This window comes from Sus scrofa, chromosome 1 (assembly GCF_054392235.1).
Source record: "Sus scrofa isolate SSC_HxYL_T2T_F1_AM1 chromosome 1, Sscrofa_HxYL_maternal_Yorkshire_Landrace_v2.0, whole genome shotgun sequence".
Lineage (NCBI taxonomy): Eukaryota > Metazoa > Chordata > Mammalia > Artiodactyla > Suidae > Sus > Sus scrofa.
In genome coordinates, this window is record NC_139383.1 from 204,293,606 (window position 1) to 204,316,449 (window position 22,844).

A 22,844-nucleotide genomic window follows, 5' to 3' on the forward strand; every position below is an offset into this window, starting at 1 on the left:
TTAATGACAGTTATTCCTGAGTAGTGAGATTACAAATTACTTTTCTTACCCAATTTTCTAATTTTTCTAAAATGACCTTAGAGTTCTCTCATATTAAAAAAAAATGCCAAAAGTAAATGAGGATGGAAGGGGAGAGGGAAGTAGGTAGTGAGAAATACATGGTCCCCAAAGCTTCTACTATCCTTGGGGTAAGAAGCACATCTTTACTGAAGTGGTACCTCTACAGCACTTACTGTTCCTGCCCTGCAGTCATCCATGCCTTATACTTTACTCATTTTGCATTGATTCAGCACATTATTGAGAACCCACAATATGCCAAGAGTGAGGCACTAAGGATGCACAATTAGTGACATATCATTTGTGCTCATGGCACAAGGGTGGAGACAATCAAGCAAGCAGATGGATTCAGGCTGTTGCTTCCACAGGGGAGGTGGATCATGGCCATTGCTTCCAATCCTGCTGTTTGTGCTCTGCTCAATGGCTCCAGGTCTAAATGGCATGACTGTATCATAATCAGCTCAGATTTACATACTCACTACAATTTTCCAGCATTTTTATAATACAGTATGTCCAGGAAGGGACATTTTTTTCCTCACTGGCATATGGGTACCCCTCAAGTTAGGGGTAACTCTGAAGACAGCCCCACTAAGTATTATGGGAACATCATTTAACTCTGCTTTGGGGGTAAGAGAGTGTATGACCAAGAAGATAGGAAGATAATGCTGGAACTCTGCCTTGAAGCCAAATCATGCCCACTTATCATGTAAGCAAAGCAAAGGAGCACTGTATTTTGTATTAGAACTCCAAGCACATATGGGGGAAAGTAAAAATGGTCTGAAAAATGATTTATTAAGAGTTAATGTATATTTAGAATTGATGCTAAGAAAGGATTATGAACAAATTCTTCTCTTGCCTGGCTTTCCTTCAACTACCACACAAATCCTTCCACTCACATTCCTTTGGGGAGCCATCCTCAGGGACAGGATTAAAAGTGGTAGTGGGGCAAACTGCACCCCCATCAGGACACACAACTAGTAGACACCTGTATTCTGCACAGATATACTAGACAACTTTTGCCTGTCTGGTTTCTACATACAGATATGCAATGTACACACACACACACACCCCACAGTCCTCTGAGATCTGCTTTAGACTCATCCAATTTTCTACAGGATTCCTAGCCATTGGTCACCATGGGTTCAGCCATATCTATACAACTTAACCTTCCTCTGGCCCAGCTGGACAAGTCAGTACGTTTTTCTGGGCTGTTGAAGCTGGTATCTACCTCTGGTGCCAGGACTATGTCATGTTAAACTCAGGAACTATTGGAAGTACATGAGGAGGGTCAGCAGAAAGAGCTGGGAGAAACCCATTGATAGGAAGAAGGAAGAGTGAACTGAGGGGTACAGAAGAGCAAAAACAAAGAAAGAACAGCATAAGTCCTGTCTAGAGTTAAGCACCAGTTCTAGTTCACTCCAGAGACTCAGAACTACTTTAGCATCTGGTTAGAAAGCCTCTGGAACTCTGCGCTAAATTCCCTTGTGTATGTAAACTGGAGTTGGGTTTAAAGAATTTGATTAAAGTATAGTTTCATTGAGATTTGATGGAATCCAGACCAGAGCTTCAGTGGCTGGCAATCCAATGAGCTCTACTGGAGCCAGAGGCAAAGAGCCACCTAAAGCAAATAGCAAAGACTTCAGATTCCTGTGGGTTTGGATGGTGGTCCACCATATACTGGCTATGCACCCCTTTGTGTGCTCTCTCAAAGACTCCCAGAGAATTATACAGTAGTCCCCACAATCTTGTTGTGGGAACTAGAAATCATGGCAATGAAATCCCTAGTAGCCTGCAAAGAGTGGGTGCTAAAATGGAATTGCTCTGATTACACTACACTAGGGAACCCTTTCTAACATAGTTGTTCAACTCTCTGAGTACATGAGAAATGGATAATTAGTTACTGGTACAAATTTGCTTTCTCCCTCCACCCTTCCCCCCTAAAGCTTTAGTCTTCCTTATCCTTGCATTACTGTATTGTGAACAGAATCCAAGAGAAGAGGAACCCCCTTCTGCCCCACCGCCTCCCTCATGCCCAGGCCTCCAGGAAGGCATTCACATTCATGATGGATATGGCAGAAAGTGAGGCACTGGGCTCTAGGTTTTGTTGAGTATATTTTTAATCTTTGCACCTGCTCTACAGCACTGAACTTACACAGGCACCCCCCAGAGCAACCAAATAAAGGATATTTAAAATGCAGTTTCTCGCTGCCTTTGTTTTTGAAGCGTAATTATAATGTTGTCATTGGTGCTGATTCGCAGAGGGCCAACACTGTACGTGATGCTGCAGAGTTCTTGCAAAGACAGCCTTTTGTCAGCATAAACAGAGAGGAGCTATGCCTTGAATATGGTTTTTGTTCTTTGAAATCCAACCTTCCTATTTGGAGTGTTTATGTTTTTTTCTCATTCTCCCCTACCAGCTTTAATAACCCCAGAGAGAAGCACAGGGGAAAGGGCAAGATGAACTTAGGGTTCCTGGCACCCCAAATGTTAGCAGCTCTCACACAGTCTGGGCAGCATCTGCAAATGGAGAACTGAGCCCACCCCAGCAGAGGTGAGAGTCATTTTTGGAAAGAGAAATCCTAGGGTGAATCTGAATAGAAAGATTATACTGACTCTCCCCTGGAGGGCAATAAGAATGTCAGTGTGACAAGAAATTTAGAGATTGCTGTTTAATAGGACAGCATAAACATTGGAATAGGCAATGACTTTTCTCTCCAAGAAGAAGATATGAAATTAAGACCAACAAGGCATTTCCAGAAAGCTGTTCTTCTTGTGCCAGAATCTCACCCTTGGAGATATACATCAACTTTTTAAACTACAGATATCACAAGCCCATCCAGACCTACTCAATCAGAAGTCCCTAGGGTTGGGTTTCAGACCCATGAATTTTTATAGAGCCCTATGACATTGTCCTATCATCTCTCATCATGTTAAGCTTTTTTTTTTTTCTACAGAAACCTTGACAAATAGAAAAAATGAAGGATGAAGGGTACTATTTGATAATCAAAAAGAAAACTGGATTTAAACAAGGTAAACAAGTGTTTTGAATACCTTGCATGCCAGGGTGAACTGTTCATCATTGTACATAGATCATTACTTGATAGATACTAATACATTCTGAGCCTTAGTTTTCACATCTATAAAACAGATATAGTATCTACTTTGGGGGCCTTAGTAAGAGTTAAATGAGGTGATTGTGTAAAGCACCACGCTGATAGAAATTATACAACTTGCCCAATAGCCAGGCCAATCTGATGCCAAATCAACCTTATTCTACACTTTATTTTTTACATACTCAGATTCCCATTGAAAAAAAAATCCCAAATAATGAGAAATAAGGAAAGCAATGTTAGTCACCCTAGCAGAGACAGCTGGTTTTTCCTCTTCTTCCTTAGTAGCAGAATCAATTTTAGTGGGACTTCCCAGCCAGCATCTTGAAACGTAGGGTGATTGTAAGGAAGGCAACCATGCACTGCAGTATCAGGGCAGAAAGAAAGCCAGAGACATCGTGAGAATGGAGCCCCATGATAGCTCAGGCCTCCTTACCTCTAAATTTCTTTATTTGAAATAGAATAAAACAGTGATTTTTAGTTTTTATTATCCACAGTCAAAAAACTAATCTTAATACAATAACCCACAGAAAAACTTCAACAAGACTGTGATGATGACAGTTGATAAATTATTAGGCAAATGGCCCACATAATATAAAAATACCTCCAATAAAGTATTCCTGAGGCCAGATGAAGAATGATGACTGGTTGACAACAAAGTGACTGAGAGAAACAAACAGATATTTCATGGACTTGAGCACTGGAGAGAAATAAGATTCAAATTTTGCTTTAACACTTACTAGCTGTGTGACATTAAGCAAGTTATTTCTGTCTTTCTGGGGCTCACTTTCCTTTTTTGTTGCTTATTTTATTTTTGCTTTGTTTTATCTGAAATAAACTGAAATAATACCCACAAAATAGAGATGAGATGAAGCTGAAATTAAACAACAGAATAAATACAAATAACCTAGCACGATGATGCTCAATAAATTCTAGGTTCTCTGCTTGCTTTAGTGGCATATTAAATTCTATTGTTGTTCCCAATTATTTATTTCCCTTCTTGTTAAGAGGATTTTAGGCAAGAAAGCAACATGATCTTATTTAAATGCCAAAATGATTACCATGTGGGGAATGGATTTTAAGATCTATCCAAGTAAGAGATGCTTGTGGATAGACTAGAATTGTGGTGGAGGAGGAGGAATAGAATTAGATAGATAGGGATGTATTTTAAATGAAGATCCTACAGAGTTTATTGATGGATTGGATCAGTGGAAATATAATAATTACTAAAAGTACTAGATAACTGGCTTAAACAACTGATAGATGTTGATTCAATTAACTGGGAAGAAATAAGGGACTTGGACAGAAATTTAAGAGCTTAGTTTCAGACATAGCAATTGGGATGTCTATAAGATAGTCAAGTGAAGATGTCAAATTTGCAGAGACATGTATAGGATGACATAAATGATAACTTTTGAGAGATGGGATGTTACTAATAATTATAATACGACAACAAGCACAAACTGGTAATGTCCCAGAAAGCTGGAATGTTTGGTCATCCTGGGTATGGTAATCTGGAGTTTTGTGGAAAAGTGGGGATTAGAGATATAGTTGGGAGCATTACTAACATATAGATGGCATGTGACTGAGGAAGAAAATCTAGGATAGTATATAGAGAAAAGAAGGTAGAGGTAGCCACGAGGATCCTTGAGCTTTCAGTGTTGGTAAGTCAGGCCGAAAGTGAGGAGCTGGTAAGAAAATGGAGGAGAAAGCAGTGGTCCTCACCCCAGGGCACCAGATGAAGTGACTAAGTGGTACCCAGGCATTTACAAAATCACAATAGAGCCATTCAAAGGTCCTTCATTTCAAAGAACAGTGATCACAATGTTTCTGATATGTTCTCCCAAGCCTTGAAGAAGAGCTGGTTTTTTTTACTTTTTTAATGAAAGAATGAAAGAAATAGCCAATGAAGTGAAGATTAACCAGGAAATGCACATCAGTGCTACATTTATACTCTAGCACAACCTAGTGGCACTGTGTTTAACAGGCAGGTCTAGATGAGACAGGGATGCATGCCACTGTTCAAATTCCATCTTTACAGTCTCAGTCCCCCACTATGACCTTACAGAGCTCATCTGGATCATGGGATTAGCAGTCAGGTGGATGTCACAGCACCACCCAGAGAAGGGCTTAAGCATCTTTCAAGACATATATTTTCAAGAAAGCAAAAGTAACTTCCTTGTGTCATTTTGAGATGGTAGTAGCTATTTTTTAGACATCATGACATTACCTCATCCTCATTCCCCTCATTCCATATGTCAGGCAGGTGCTTACCCATAACCAATGATGAACAACTAGCAGAAAAGTGGCAGAAATTTTTCTACACTTTTCACATTAGAGATTATCACGGAGCTCAACAAAAGAGACAAACTCATGGGAATCTGCCACTCCCACCAGATTCCAAGTGAATTCACTGAGAAGGGAACCTTTTTTTTCTTTTTGTCTTTTTGCCTTTTCTGGGGCTACTCCCACAGCATATGGAGGTTCCCAGGCTTGGGGTCTAATTGGAACTGTAGATGCCGGCCTACGCCAGAGCCACAGCAACTCGGGATTCAAGCCACATCTGCAGCCTACACCACAGCTCACAGCAATGCCGGATCATTAACCCACTGAGCAAGGACATGGATCAAACCCGCAACCTCATGGTTCCCAGTCTGATTCGTTAACCACTGCGCCATGACGGGAACTCCCAAGAAGGGAACTTCTTGAAGGACTCCAGCATTGGTATGGATAGGTGACAGAATAAACCAGCAGACATTTAATTGTAAAGTAGGCAAGCAAGATATGACTTGCCATTTGCACCAAATTCAGCTAGCACACAGTTATCTTACTGGCCGTATTTCAGTATGTAGAATCCTTAAGACAGAAAGTTCTGCAGTTTGACGAGATTCAGATGCATGAAACTGACTGTGATATCAGTGAAAAGAACTGACCCTTCCTGGAATCTTCCAACCTCTTTTTTCAGAGGTCAAGCTCATGCAGAGAAACTCTCCTTTGCAAGTAATATATCTGTGCTATGATGGGGTCAAGTCAACATTTGGACCATAAGGAGCCAAGTTGCTACGACTTTTCACAAAAGCAAGGCTCCAGGAATCCCACTGGATCATCAACAGGGAGTGGCTCCTGCTGCCAAGCACACATGAGACCAGGGTGGAGGATGGAGGGGACTTTCCACAGGTTCAATTGGAAATGGCATCTCTGAGCTCTTGCTTCTTCAATAGAAGAGATGCAAGTGGCCAAGAGAGTGTCAACTTGCTCCTCAACCCCCCACCCCCCACCTGCCCCCAAACCCACAAAGCCCGAGTCTGAAGAGACAGAACCGCTGTCAAAAATCAGTTTCAGATTTCCAATGTAGCATCATCATACTATTTCAAATAGAAAATGGCACACATGTTCTATATAGAGAGTTCCTTAATTGGATTGTTCAACAAGACTAGAAACAGTATTGGATTCCCATTTCAGCCAAGTTTGTAAATAATTTCAATTTGTCGAGCCTTGGTTATTAGCAAATATAGTCCTTGAAATGTCAGTAGTAACTCATGCATTTTATTTCAAGTGTAGTTAATGACTGATGTGCAGAATTCTCTTAATTGTTTTTAGCACTCTAATAATTCTCAGCATTTTCAAAGAACCGGTAGAACACACAGAAACTTATAAACAAATATTACCAATCTTTCCTTTGAGGCCTGGAGAATGAGAAGTACTCTAAAATTGGGTAATTTTTCTAAGACTACCTCATAAGTTTGAAGAAAGACCAGAAAAGTCAAAATCCATAAGAATTAAAATGGCATCACTGGGAGGTGTTGTAATATATATGCATCCCACATTAGAGAATATCCATTATAGACACACCACTATGTTGGGTGTGGCAGGACATTAAAAGATGAAGAAGAAATTTTCCCTGCCTCTTAGGAGCTTATAACATAGGATAGGGCGGGGTACTGCCCCATCAATTATTAATTTGATAATTAATATAACATAAACTACATGATATAAACTATGCAATGTAGTATACTATATCTATTTGATATAGATACTTAAATATCTAGACTATAAGACAGTGTTTGGCTACCACCTCTGGGTACATCAGAGATGTAATATACAGCCATGAATAGAAATAAATTACCCTGAGAGGTAACTCAGAAGCAAGAGCTAAGGGTCAAGGCAAGAATTCTGCTCCCAACCCCATTGCTGGACTCACCTCTTGCTAAGAAGAACATCCTTTCGCCCATAGACTGTCTCTTCCTTTTTTCAACAGGAAGCATGTTTTTGAAGTGTGAGAAAAAAAGATGATGTAGTATAAATCTGATCCTAGTATCTTAGGGAAGGTTTCCTAAAGGAGAAGATTCTCTTGCCTGAAAGAAAAACTGGCAATTTACAAAAGCAGAAATGCAAATGGCTAATAAGCTTATTAAAAAAAAAAAAAAACTGCTCAATCACACTAGTAATCAAAGAAATGCAAATTAAAACAAATTACCATCTTTCCCCTCTCAAATGGGCAAAGATTTAAAAGCATGATAAAATCTAGCCCTAGTGAGGGTGAAAGGAAATGGGTATTCTTCTACAGAGCTGAAGAGAGCTTAAATTGTTCCAACTTTTCAGCATGGGCAATTTAGAAATACTTAATCAGAAACCTTTAAAATGTACAGACCCTTTGACCCAACAATTCCACTGCAATTATTCCTGAGGGATGGAGATAAACATCTATTTGCACAGATCTTCATCACTTCATCACTGTTGCTAATCATGAAAAAAATGAAAGCACTCTGAATGTCTAACATTAAATAAATTGCCATAATACAATGGAATGATATTCAATCATTGATAATGATGTTGTTGTAGGACATTTTATTAATGCAAGATATTCATGTTGTATTAATAAATGTATACATTTGTAGCATGTCCAGTTTTTTGTTTATATATGCATATATATGGAACACAGAACAAAATTTGGAGTGATATAAACACCTATAGATTGTTCTCAGCCTTTCCAGCCATGGACAGTCTTTATTTGTCCATGACAATTCAGTACATGCCTTTGCCTTTCTACTGTGCCTTGATCTCCTATGAAACTTCTACTGTCTCTTCAAAATGTCACTTGTTAAAAACAAGACAATAGACTCAAAATGGAGTTGCTTATGCTAAGCCTCATGTCACTAAACCAAGACTTCACTTAATTATACTTTCAGCTCTCCCAGAAATGGAATCTTAAACTAGTCAATGAGGAATAATCTGATCTAGCACTAGTGAGGTCATCTGCCTGGTAGACCCTGCTATCCCCCAAAGGAAAATGATGTTGCAATAACCAACCTACTTTTTTACCTAGAATAGCTTCCTCATTCCTGCTCCCTTCTGCCTATGAGTCTTTCATTTCGTATGGCTCCACAGAGCTCCTGCCTATCTGCTAGATTGGATGCTGCCCCATTTAAATCAATCTTTCCTCAAATAAACTAATTTTTAATCCACCTTAGTTTATGTTTTAACAGTTTTGGTATCAGAAATGGGAATTGAAGAAGACAACTGACAGCCTCCAAGAGCAACAACACACCAGGTGTAGGTACCTGCTGAGCTCCTTTGGCTCACTGCTTTCTTGCTGCCTCTGGAGGTGATGGGTAAGTCTTTCTCAGATCCTAGCTCCCCAGCTTTCACATTTTGAGCTTTCAGACTTTATTTGAGCACTTCTTTTTCCAGACTGGGTCCTGAAACTGCCCAGTGTTGGCCTGGATCTGACTTAGAAACTGATTAGAGCAGGTCAGACTGAGTCTGGGTCAAACCAGGTTTAACTTAATCTGGACTGGGCTGAGTGTGAGGCCTCAGGTGGATAAAATTTTGTTTTGAGGCTGAGCAAGTGGTTAACCTTACAAAGATAATCTTGAGTTATAGTGGCCACAATGAAGAGCTTTTGACCTAAACAACTTTATCCATTTATGAGGCATTCTAGAAGAAGAGTTCTCAGCCAAGCCCTCACCATAAAAGGTAGAGGGAACATTATTTTTCCTCCTCTATGGTTTCTGGTGAGCAGGATGAGAACTGCCAGGACACTGCACTTGCTCCAGAACCTATAGATGACATCCTGGGAAAACTGGCAGAAGCTAGCAACAGGGGAGATCCTTACCAAAGTCAGATCTCTCTGTGGGTCTGGTCAAAAGAGGACAGTAAAATTTTACTTTGTTCCTTCCTCCCCAAATTCAGATGGGCGGAAAAAAAAATGTGTGTATTACTAGGTCTTCCAATTGAGGCTAATAAATTTGCTTTAGAGTATCCACTGGTAGTTGATTCTTTCTCTCCTAGGGATACCTATTGCCTTCTTTTTTGTCTCGTTTTGTATCCTGAGAACTTAACTTGGCAACTATCAGGTTGGGGTCCCCAAAATACAGCCAGACAGAAATACAGATTGCACCCCATTTGCATCTGGCTGGGCTCCTGCCAACTCTTTCCAGCTTTCAGGGGAATTGCCTTTGTTTCAGTTATCCTGGAATGGTAGTATCTTTTGCACTCTCTTTGCAGGTGCCTCTTGCATCCACAGGATTTTTCAGTAATGATAAAAAGATTTACTCTTTGTCCTTGCCAAAACCTGACAAGATATTTGAAATAATTTGTATTTAAAAAGATTTACTCTTTGTCCTCGCCAAAACCCGACAAGATATTTGAAATAATTTGTATTTAAATAGCTCTATCAGTTTCTTTGACTGGAAACTGATCATCCCAGCCAGATAGGAACATTTTAGGCCTCCTTCCCTAAACCAAAATGAAACTATGTACCCAACGGGAAAGAAAAATATTCTGAAGGCTTTGTGGAAGAATTCACAAAGACACATTCCAAAAACACAAAATTCTTAATCTAGAACATAACAATTTTTTATTTCACCTTAGTTGAAGATCTTCTCCCTGATATTAAAAAGCAAATTGAAGAAGACAACTGATATTATTCAAGAATTGCAGGAGTTCCCATTGTGGTTCAGTGGGTTAAGAAGCTGACATAGTGTCCATGAGGATGAAGGTTCGATCCTTGGCCTCACTAATTAGATTAAGGACACAGCATTGCTATGTGCAGAGGTCACAGATGTGGCTTGGATCCAGCATTGCTGTGGCTGTGGTGTAGGCCTGCAACTGCAGCTCTGATTCCACTCCTAGCCCAGGAACTTCCATATGCCGCAGTGTGGACATTAAGAAGATGAGGAACAGGAAGAAGAAGAATTGCAGCTGATTCTTTGAGAAATTCAAAACAACTATACTTGTCTTATAGCTCAAATTTCAACAAGAACAGAAATGTAGCTCTGGAAAAAGTTGAAGCCCACCTATCCCTCTACCAATCCCCAAACCATCCCTATATCTTTCAAAAGGCATGCACATATTATAAAAGATATAGATTTAGGGAATAAAAACTCTTCTTGGTAAAACTTGTCTTCTTTCTCTGTGCCTTTTGAAAGGCAAGTAGCCACTTGGTCCTTCTCTATGAACTAAGGTAGGTTCTTATCAGAAGGAAAAAAAAATGGAAAGGCTATTTTGAAAAATAGACCAACAAAAAATCTTAAAAGTCTCTTCCACAAATATTAGTAAAAAGCTTTGGCCATTTGAGTAGGTAACCTTAACTTACTCCATCGGCCAGACAAATAGTTTTGATCCAACTGTTCTTTTAAAAATTAGTGAGTTTTGCATTGTCAATCTGTCACCTGTCATAGCTAAAATGTTCAAAAGAAGCTATAAGATCTTCATTTGGATTTATGTGGATGTCCATGTATGTATGTCATAGATGTGTGATTTTGTTATCACCTCCAGATGATAACGCCAAAATTAATTTATAACGAGCTCTGTTTAATTGGCTTAAAGACAAACCAGCACTATAAAAATCAAGGGTACTCTCAGAAATATAGAAAGCAACCCAAATGTTTTTCAAGTTCATTTGGTCTGGAATAATCTTTTGTAAATAAAAGTTAGTTTAAGTTAGTTGGCTTAATTAAAATAAGCATGTCTTTGGAATTATCAGCTTTAAATATAAAAGTTTTATTCTACATAAGTTTACTAAAAGTGAAATAATCTCATGTTTCCTATGTTACAGAATTTGTCAGCAAGAAAGATAAGATGGTGGTTAGCTGTTTCATGCCTCATGAAACTTTTATAAATAATCTAGGAGATGGGATTGAGATGGCAGAATAGAAGGACTGGAGCTCAACTTCTCTCCTAAAAACAACAAAATTCACAACTAAAAGCTCAGCAATCTCCACCCAAATGGACCGGAAACCTTAAAAAAGTTACTCTACTCCAGAAGAAAAAGAGGAGGACACATCAAGAGGTAGGAGGGGTGATTTCATGATATAAACAACTCCATACCTCCCAGGTGGAAATCTCCACAGACTGGAAACTAAATGGTTCACAGAGACTCACCTACAAGAGTGAGAGTTCTGAGCCCCACATCAAACTCTCACGTGTGGGGATCTGGCACTGGGAGAAAGAGCCCCTGGAGCATCTGGCATTCAAGGCCAGTGGGGCTTGTGCATAGGAGCTCCACAGGACTGGAGGAAACAGAGATCCCATTCTTAAAAGGCACACACAGATTTTCACCTGCACCGGGTCCCAGGGCAAAGCAAAGTCTCCATGGGAATCTGGGTCAAACCTGACTGCAGTTCGTGGAGTACACCCCTGCAAAACAGGGGTGAATGTGGCTTGTTGTGAGGGAAGGACATTGAAGGCAAAGCTCTTGGGAATATTCAGCAGCATGCTGTTCCCTGGAGGTGGCCATTTTGGAAAAATCTGACCCCACCCGTCAGTCAGCAATGAGAAGCTCCAGAGAAAACAACAATCCAGGTGGGGTCACAGCCCCACCCCTCAGTAAACAGGCTACCTAAAGAGCCTCAGGCACACAGCAGCGACTAAGCCCATCCAGAGACTAAGCCCCACCCACCACAGGGATTAGAATCAGAGACTAATCCCATCCAGAGACTAAGCCCCACCCACCACAGGGATTAGAATCAGCTCCACCTACCAGTGGGCAGGCATCAGCCCCTCCCATCAGGAAGCCTACAGCAAGCCCCCATACCAACCTTCAGCCACCAGGGGGGCAGACACCAGAAGTAGGAGAGGCTACAGCTCTATTATCTATAAAAAGGTCACCACACCAAAAACCTATAAAAATGAAAAGACGGAGAACTATAATTCAGATGAAGGAGAAAGGAAAAGCCCCAGAAAATCAGCTAAGCAATGAGGAGATTCTCAGCCTCCAGGAAAAAGACTTTAGATTGTTGATGATAAAGATGATGGGCAAGACATTGGAAATAAACTGGAGGCAAAGATGGATAACTTACAGAAAACACTGACCAAAGAGATACAAGATAGAAAACTTAAACAAGAAGAGATGCAAAATACAATAACTGAAATAAAAAATTCACTAGAAGCAGCTAACGGCAGAATATAGGAGGCAGAAGAATGAATAAGTGAGGTGGAGGACATATTAGAAGAAATTACGGATGCAGAACAGAAAAGAGAAAAAAGATTGAAAAAAAATGAAGAGAGTCTCAGAAAACTCTGGGACAACGTTAAATGCACCAACATCTGTATTATAGGGGTGCCAGAAGCAGAAGAGAGAGAGAGGGGACAGAAAAAATATTCCAAGAGATAATAGCTGAAAACTTCCCTCACATGGGAAAGGAACTAGTCACTCAAATCCAGGAAGCACAACGAGTACCATATAAAATGAACCCAAGGAGGAATACACCAAGACACATATTAATAAAACTGACCAAAATTAAAGACAAAGAGAAAATCTTGAAAGCAGGTAGGGAAAAGAATCAAATAACATACAATGGAACCCCAATAAGGTTATCGGGAGGTTTTTCAACAGAAACTCTGCAGGCCAGAAGGGAGTGGTATGATATACTTAATGTGATGAAAGGAAAAAACCTCCAACCAAGATTCCTTTACCCAGCAAGGCCCTCATTCAGATTTGAAGGAGAAATCAAAACCTTCACAGATAAGCAAAGTTGAGAGAATTACACAACACTAAACCAGCCTTACAACAAATACTAAAGGAACTTCTCTAGACAGAAAAGGAAAGACAGCAACAGGAAACAAAAAATGCCACAAATGACAAGGCTCACCAGTAAAGGTATATAGACAGTAAAGATACGAAATCATCCATGCACAATTATACCATCAAAATCAGAAATCATGAGAAGAGGTGGGTACAAATTCAGGACACTGCAGATGAACTTGCAATTAAGAGACAAACAACTTAAAACAACCTCATATACATACAGACTCTTATATCAAAACTTCAGAATAACTGAAAACCAAAAATCTACAACTGATAAACAAATAAGAAAAATCAACCCAAATACAACACTAAAGATAGTCATCAAACCAGAAGAGGAGAGAACAAGAGAAGAAGGAAAGAAAAAAGAGCAACAAAAACAAATCCAAAGCAATTAATAAAATGGCAATAAGAACATACATATCAATAATTACCTGAAATGTTAATGGACTAAACGCCCCAACCAAAAGACATAGACTGGCTGAATGCATCAAAAACAAGACCCATATATATGCTGTCTTCCAGAGACCCACTTCACTTCTAGGCACACATACAAATTGAAAGTGAGAGGATGGAAGGAAATATTTCAGGCAAATGCAGATCAAAAGAAAGCTGGAGGAGCAATACTCATATCAGACAAAATAAACCTTAAAATGAAGAACATCTTAAGGGACAGATAAGGTCATTACCTAATGATCAAAGGATCAATCCAAGAAGAAGATATAACAATTGTAAATATCTACACACCCGACATAGGTTCACTACAATATATGAGGCAACTGCTAACAACCTTAAAAGGACAAATCAACAATAGCACAATCATAGTGGGATACTTTAACACCCCACTTATAGCAATGGACAGATCAACCAGACAGAAAATCAATAAGGAATCACAGGCCCTGAATGAAGCATTAGACCAGATGGACTTAAGAGATATTTATAGGACATTCCGTCCAAAAGCAACAGAATACACATTCTTCTCAAGTGCACATGGAACATTCTCTAAGATTGATCACCTCCTGGGCTACAAATCCAACCTCAGTAACTTTAAGAAAATTGAAATCATATCAAGCATCTTTTCCGACCACAACGCTACATGACTAGAAATCAACAGCAAGAAAAATACTGCAAGAAACACAAACATGTGGAGACTAAACAACACGCTACTAAACAACCAATGGATCACTAAAGAAATCAAAGAGGAAAGGAAAAATACCTAGAAGCAAATGACAATGAAGATATGACACTCCAAAACCTATGGGATGCAGCAAAAGCCATTCTAAGAGGAAGGTTCATAGCAATACAAGCCCACCTCACGAAACAAGAAAAAGCTCAAATAAACAAGCTAACATTACATCTAAAGCAGCTCAAGAGAGAAGAACAGACCAGACCTCAAGTCAGTAGAAGAAATCATAAAGCTCAGAGCAGAAATCAATGAAATAGAAACAAAGAAAACCATAGAAAAGATCAATGAAATGAAAAGCTGGTTCTTTGACAGGATCAGCAAAATGGATAAACCCTTAGCCAGACTTATCAAGAAAAAAAGAGAGAGGACTCAAATCAATAAAATTAGAAATGAAAAAGGAGAAGTAACAATGGACATCACAGAAACACAAAGGGTCATAAGAGAGTACTATATGAAACTATATGCCAATAAAATGGAAAAACTAGAAGAAATGGACAAAGTCTTAGAAAAGTACAATCTCCCAAGACTAAACCAAGATGGATATAGAACAGATGAATGGACCAATCACAAGCACTGAAATTGAAACTGTGATTAAAAAACTTCCAACAAACAAAAGTCCAGGACCAGATGGCTTCACAGGCAAATTCTATCAGACATTTAGAGAAGAGCTAACACCACTCCTTCTGGAACTATTCCAAAAAAATTGCAGAGGAAGGGATACTCCCAAACTCATTCTATGAGGCCACCATCACCCTGATACCAAAACCAGACAAACGTGCCACACAAAAAGAAAACTACAAGCCAATTTCACTAATGAACATTTACACAAAAATCCTCAACAAAATACTAGCAAACCACATCCAACAATACATTGAAAGGATTGTACATCATGATCAAGTGGGATTTATCCCAGGGATGCAAGGATTCTTCAATATCTGCAAATCCATCAGTGTGATACACCATATTAACAAACTGAAGAATAAAAACCATACGATCCTCTCAATAGATGTGGAAAAAGCCTTTGACAAAATCCAATATCCATTTCTTATAAAAACCCTTCAGAAAGTGGGCATAGAGGGAACCCACCTCAACATAATAAAGGACACATATGACAAACCCACAGCGAACAACATTCTCAATAGTGAAAATCTCAAAGAATTCCTGCTGAGATCAGCAACAAGACAAGGATGTCCACTCTCGCCACTACTCTTCAACATAGGTCTGGAAGTCCTAGCCACAGCAATCACAGAAGTAAAAGAAATAAAAGGAATCCAAATCACAAAGGAAGAAATAAAACTCACTATTTGCAGATGACATGATACTATACCTGGAGAACCCTAAAGACTCTACCAGGAAACTGTTAGAGCTCATCTGCAAATTTGGCAAAGTCACAGGATACAAAATTAATACACAGAAATCAACAGCATTTCTATACCCTAACAATGAAAGAACAGAAAAAGAAATTAGGGAAGCAATCCCGTTTACCATTGCATCCAAAACAATAAAATACCTAGGAGTAAACCTACCTAAAGAGACAAAAGACCTGTGCTCTGAAAACTATAAGACACTGATGAAAGATGATACAAATAGATGGAAAGATATACCATGCTCATGGAATGGAGGAGTCAAACATTATCAAAATGACTATACTACCCAAGGTAATCTACAGATTCAATGCAATCCCTATCAAATCACCAAGGACATTTTTCACAGAACTCAAACAAAATATTTTCAAGTTTGTTTGTAAGAACAAAAGATCCAGAATAGCCAAAGAGATCCTGAGAAAGAAAAATGGAACAGGAGGAATCAGGCTCCCGGACTTCAGACTATACTACAAAGCAACAGTCATCAAAACCATATGGTACTTGCACAAAGACAGACATATAGATCAGTGCACAGGATAGAAAGCCCAGAATTAACCCACGCACCTACAGCCAACTAATCTATGACAAAGGGGGCAAGAATATACAATGGAGAAAGGACAGCTTGTTTAATAAGTGGTGCTGGGAAAACTGGACAGCCACATAGAAAAGAATGAAATTAGAACACTCCCTAACACCATACACAAAAATAAACTCCAAATGGATTAAAGACCTAGATATAAGACCAGACACTATAAAACTTAGAGGAAAACATAGGCCAAACTCTCTGACATAAACGACAGCAACATCTCAGATCCACCTCTGAGTATTGACAATAAAAAGAAAAATAAACAAATGGGACCTAATCAAACTTCAAAGTTTCTGCACAGCAAAGGAAACCCTAAACAACACAAAAAGACAACCCACAGAATGGGAGAAAATATTTGCAAATGAATCAACTGACAAAGGATTCATCTCCAAAATTTATAAACACCTTCTGCAGCTCAATACCAAAAAAACAAACAACCCCATCCAAAAATGGGCAGAAGATCTAGGCAGACAATTCTCCAAAGAAGACATACAGATGGCCAAAAAGCACATGAAAAGATGTTCAGCATCACTCATTATTAGAGAAATGCAAATCAAAACCACAATGAGGTACCACCTTACACCAGCCAGAATGGCCATCTTCAAAACGTCTACAAACAGAAAGTGCTGGAGAGGGTGTGGAGAAAAAGGAACCCTAGTACACTGTTGGTGGAATTGTAAATTGGTGCAACCACTGTGGAAAGCAGTATGGAGATTCCTCAGAAAACTAAACATAGAACTACCATTTGATCCAGCAATCCCACTTCTGGGCATCTATCCAGAGAAAAAGAAAACCACAACTCGCAAAGACACACGTACTCTGATGTTCATTGCAGCACTATTTGCAATAGCCAAGACATGGAAACAACCTAAATGTCCATCGACAGAGAAGTGGATCAGGAAGAGGTGGTCCATATACACAATGGAATATTAATCAGCCATCAAAAAGAACGAAATACCAGCATTTTTAGCAACATGGATGGACATAGAAACTATCATGCTAAGTGAAGTCAGCCATACAATGAGACACCAACATCAAATGCTTTCACTGACATGTGGAATCTGAAAAAAGGACAGACGGATCTTCTTTGCAGAACAGATGCTGACTCACAGACATTGAAAAACTTATGGTCTCCGGAGGAGACTGTTTGGGGGGTAGGGGGATGTGCTTGGGCTGTGGGATGGAAATCCTGTGAAATTGGATTGTGATGACCATTATACAACTACAGATGTGATAAATTCATTTGAGTAACAACAAATAATAAACATAATTTTTAATAAAAAATAAAATAGACGTAGGTTTGAAAAAGGTTTATGTTAACTTTTCAACAGTAATTCTGTTTTATGGTATGTTTACTTAAAAAATAACCAAGTTATACTGAGATAAATAATGTTCACTGACTATCTAGTTTATTTCCAAATAAGATAAAATTCTGAAACTTTAATTACTGACCATAGATTCATCCACTTTTAGTTTCCTTTTATAGAGGAACAAAAGATATTTGGGTCTTTTAGTAAACATGTTTGTGCCACCATGAAAAATTGACTATGAGGAAGAATATACTTCTAGAAATCACAAAATATATTTATACATTTCCTAGTCCACAATTGCTTATTTCTAGGAAGAAAGAATTCTAAGAGTTAAGAAGTTTAATCAATATGTGTAATTAAAACTACTTAGAAACATATGAAATGAAACAAGTGTGTACAAGAAATAGATAAAATGACTTGTTGTTCCAGAATGAAAAAAGAGAAATAACACAGGACAAAAATTAAATGGATACAAAAAAGTTGTATATTTGTGGAAAGGAATCTTGGGAAAAGAACTTTAGGTATGTTCAAGCTGGCTAAGATTGGGATGGATTTAAGTTTTTAAGAAAAGATTTTTAATACTAAAGTACATTCACAGGGCATATTGTTCAAGAAAGACCAGTCACCATCCACTTTTCTCCCACTCCCACTCCATCCATCCAAGAAAAGCGATTAAAGATCAAGAGGTAAAGAGAGAAGGAACCCTCCCAAACTTAACACTATGGTCTGACTTCCAGGTGCTCCCTCATACACTATAATTGCTCCAGACCATCCAGGGAAGTGGCCTGAGCCCTACTGCCTTCATTACAATTCTCCTTTTGCCTTGATGACTTTCAAAAGAGGAATGCCTCGGTTAGTCACTTGGACAATCCAGTTCACTCCTTACATCTTGCTCCTGGGAAAATAAAAATTAGGTCTACCATAGCCAGTAATGGCAGCAATACTCAGTGACAGAGAATTTTCATAGCTCTGCTGTGCTGGAAAAACTCAGGATCCATTTGCTAAGCAAACCACTGCTGAAGGAGAGAGGGAGGGAGGAATGGTATTAATGCAATAACTACTTCTGCTGGCTCTTTTCCATCCTCCCTGATCCCACTAGGCTTGCTCAGAAACCAGTTCTCAGAGTCACCCACTGCTTTGAGTATCCAGAATCCCTCATCATATTTACTTTAAAAATGGGAAGGAAGGTCCATTAAAAATGGATGATTTCTCTGATGGAGTTTCCCTTGTAGCTCCATGGAAATGAACCCAACTAGTATCCATGAAGATATGAGTTAGATCCATGTCCTTGCTCAGTGGGTTAAGGATCCGGCATTGCCACAAGGTGCAGCACAGGCCAGCAGCTGCAGCTCTGATTGAACCCCTAGCCTGGGAATTTCCATATGCAATAGGTGTGGCCCTATAAAAAAAAAGATAACTAGTTCCCAAGCAAACTGCTGGCCAAAGTCTACTCATTATCTTCTCAGACAGGTATACTGACCATGAATCTTATGGAGCTTAAACTTCAGAGTCCTTCACTTGCATGGGATTCTTTCAAAACCTGAGAGGTATCCTAGCTACATTTTTACATGGTAATATGTTTTTGTATAATTTGCAGAAGGAAGATATTTTGACCACAGTTTAGATCCAAATTTCTTTCCTCTTCAACCTCAACTTTCTACACTTTGCCCACTTGTGGAATAACACTGGAGTTGAGTTGAGAAGATCTAGTTAATCCAGGTTTAGCTGCATTTATTCCTATGTGTATAGTTAAGTTACTGCTAGTCATCCTGGCACAGCAATGGCTTCCAGAAATGTTCCCATCTGGGCTGACTCATCAGCATCATGACATGAAGGTTCCATCACTATGGGAATGTTGCCTATGGCATACAGCCCTGGATGTGGATAATGGAGGAGAAACAAGGCATGGAGTAGACAGAGCCAGAATTTGTTCGATGACACGTCTTTTCAAAACTTACAGCTATTTTAAAAGAAACTCAATAGAGGTTTTCCCAAAGTTGACATAATCCTAAAAGTTAACCTGATACGGCCCCAAACAAGTTGTGACACTAAAAGAAATTTTTAATTATCAGTAGCAAAAAATTAATTTTGATCAGTCATACTAGGAAGAGGTTGAATTGTTCTTATTCTTGGAAGTGGGTATTATAAAATGCCTTGTGAGTAGGGCAATCAAAAAATATTCAGCCAAAAAGGTAATGATAAAAAGGACTATAAAGAAATGCCAGGAAGTCAATTAAAAAATACATTATTTTTCTGGATTATGTGATGTTTGTGGTATTTGTCTGCTTTTTAAAAAGCATTACTTTGTAAAGCTTTCTTATTCTAAATAAATAGTCCCATTCATATTCAATTTTGTATTTGTAATTTTGCATTCTTTTTCTCAATGAGGGATCCCAAAGTTATATGAGCTTCAGGTCCTTCAAAACCTAGGTCCACTCCTGATGATAATATCACAATATTTTATATGAATAGCAACGTTTAACAAGTAACATCTAAGCACACTGAGGAGCTCTAATGGGTATATTAGCCCTTTCAATTAATTTCATCATTTTATTTCCATTTATTTCATCACATATATAAATTCTGAAATTTTCCCATCTCCCTTTTAAAAGAAGACACACAAAATTGTTTTGCCTTGAAGAGAATGCATGCTCATTATCCTGAAAATTAATTATTATGGTCAATGTGTAATCTGAAGTCTTTTTTCAGGCACAGAATTACCATTTCTTGTTTTTATCAAAGGAGCTATAGTACCTTCCTCTTTAATCTTTAATCTACTGGTCCCAGTGAGATAAGGGATTCAAACATTAGATCAAAAGGTATGTTTAACTGCATGTAAAATAAGAGTAAGGCAACTTGCTTATGGGAGCATGGAGGTCTCCTAACACTGTGTATGGATTTTATATCATGGCATCAGTCTGGGTTCTTTCCATTCATTAATTGGTCATTGTCTTGATTCTCAATTATTTTTCGAAATACTGGACCATCCTGAAAAAGTGAGTTATGAAAAGTGAGGTGTTGCTATACTAGTCATCAGAACTGGAATCCATGTGGATGCATGAGGCCCTGAGAAGCACTAAGAGGAAAAAATAGTAGCCAATCCATTCCTAGAGAGTCTCATTTTCTAACCCACAGAGGAGACTTGAACCAAGGGTTTGCCATCCTTCTTCTTCCCATTTCTCCCTCCCTGCCAACTACCAATAACAGAAGAAGAGAGAATGCCAGTAAAACATGAAGAATAAAGCAGTGATAGAAAACCATCCTCCTGTGTCCACTGAGCAACTCTGGAGTGTGCCTTCCACTCTGAAGCACATCCAAAATTCTTCCCAGAAACAGCTTCTGAGAAGCTCAGCATTTTGGTAGAGTGGGAGACTTGGCATTGCTTCAAGTGCTGGAGGGAGAAGATAGCGGAATATTCATGGAACATCTACAGATCTTCCTCAGCTTACAGTGAAGTTACATCCTGATAAACCCATTCTGAGTTGAAAATATCCCAAGTCCAAGATGCATTAAATACACATAACCTACCAAATACCATCGCTTAGCCTAGCCTACCTTCCACATGCTCAGAATACTTACATTCACCCACAATTGAGCAAAATAATCTAAAGGCTATTTTATAACAAAGTGTTGAATATCTCATGCAGTTTGTGGAATACTGTGCAGAGAGGGGAAAACATCAGAGCTGTCTATGTATAGAATGGTTCTAAGCATATTGATTGTTTCCCTTTGTGATCACATGGCTGACTCGGAGCTGAGGTTCATTACACCCAGCATCACGAGAGAGTATCTTATCATACACCACTAGCCAAGGGAAGATCCCAATTCAAAATTCATAGTAGGGGAGTTCCCATCGTGGTGCAGCAGAAACAAATCTGACTAGGAACCATGAGGTTTCGGGTCCCTGGCCTCAATCAGTGGGTTAAGAATCTGGTGTTGCCATGAGCTGTGGTGTATGTAGGTCACAGACATGGCTTGGATCCTGCATTGCTGTTGCTGTGGCATAGGCCAGCGGCTGTAGCTCAGATTTGACCCCTAGCCTGGGAACCTCCATATGCCGTGAGTGCAGCCCTAAAAAGCAAAAGATAAATAAATAAATTCAAAGTAGGCTTCTGCAAGATGCATATTACTTTCACATTATCATAAAGTCAAAAAATCATAAATCAAATCATTGTACGTTGGGGACCAGCGGTAGTATGTGCGAAGACCATCAGAGCATGTTCACAAATATCACTTTACATCTTCGCCACAGGTAAAATATAATTTTCCTCATCATATAGAGGAGGAAACTGAGGTTTAAGGAAGTTAGATGCCTTGCCTAGAGCACACAGGTTGCACATAGTAGAACTAGGATGAAATTCAGCTCTCTCTGGAGCTAAACCCCATGTCTGGCCACTATAGGTCAAAATTAAGCTCTATAGTCTTTAACTACGCTGCAGAAGAAATAAGAAGGGGATAAAAATCATGGAGGACTGTAGTTGTTTGTAAAATTCTTGTATCTTACCTTCATCTCTGATCTCCTGTGCACTTGTAAACCATAGGGCATGCTGAGCATACTCCTTTTTGCCATGCCTGGATCTTGATGTGCATGAATTTGCTTTCCGGATGATTTTGGACCCCAAATGTTTCCCATCATGTGTTCTGTTTTTAATCAACTCTAATTGGTCTCCTTCTCCCATTTGTGAATTGTAATACACTTGGCCTCCAGGCATGTGTCACTCAGTAGTTCAACAATCCTTCTGGCCCCAGGAATCCATCAAAACAAATTGCACTGATCACTGCCAATTGATTCTCTGGGCTCAAAAGCACACTGGCAGTGCGAGTGAGGGGGAGGAGGCACTACAGAGAAAATGTCCTGAGATTCACCAGCCTGATTCTTCTGTGAGCAAATCCAAGAATCAGCAAGGACGGTATCACAATCTTTCTCAGAGAAAGTATCATTTGGACCAAATTACATTGTGCTATCTGGTATTGTGCCATCTTAAATTTCAGCCTCAATGTGTAAAATGAATAAAGGGCTGATTGACTAGAGCAGGGCTCTAATCTTGGCATGGTTGACATTTTAGACTGGGTAATTTGGGGGGAGCATATTTTGTGCATGCTGGGACATTTGGCAATTAGCAGCACTGGGATGCTAAGCATTATGAGATGTTTAGCCAGCAGTATCCCCCACAATTGTGACAATCAAATGCCAAATGTCCCCG

General features: G+C 39.2%; 1 protein-coding gene across 16 annotated transcripts in view; it reads right to left on the reverse strand.

Annotated features, from left to right (window-relative positions):
* Nucleotides 1-22,844, reverse strand: part of AGBL1 (AGBL carboxypeptidase 1) — a 1,231,135-nt gene that overhangs the window by 896,885 nt on the left and 311,406 nt on the right. The window contains exons 1-2 of one of the 16 annotated variants that reach the window (XM_084983097.1): nucleotides 7,369-7,522; nucleotides 3,415-3,529 (exon numbers count right to left, since the gene is read on the reverse strand). The exons of 14 other annotated variants lie outside the window; for them this stretch is intronic. The gene's annotated coding sequence lies outside the window, so the exon portion shown is untranslated. Of the gene's footprint in view, nucleotides 1-3,414; nucleotides 3,530-7,368; nucleotides 7,523-22,844 lie in introns of those variants that run through there. One more of the 16 variants, XR_014820420.1, reaches the window with a different exon arrangement.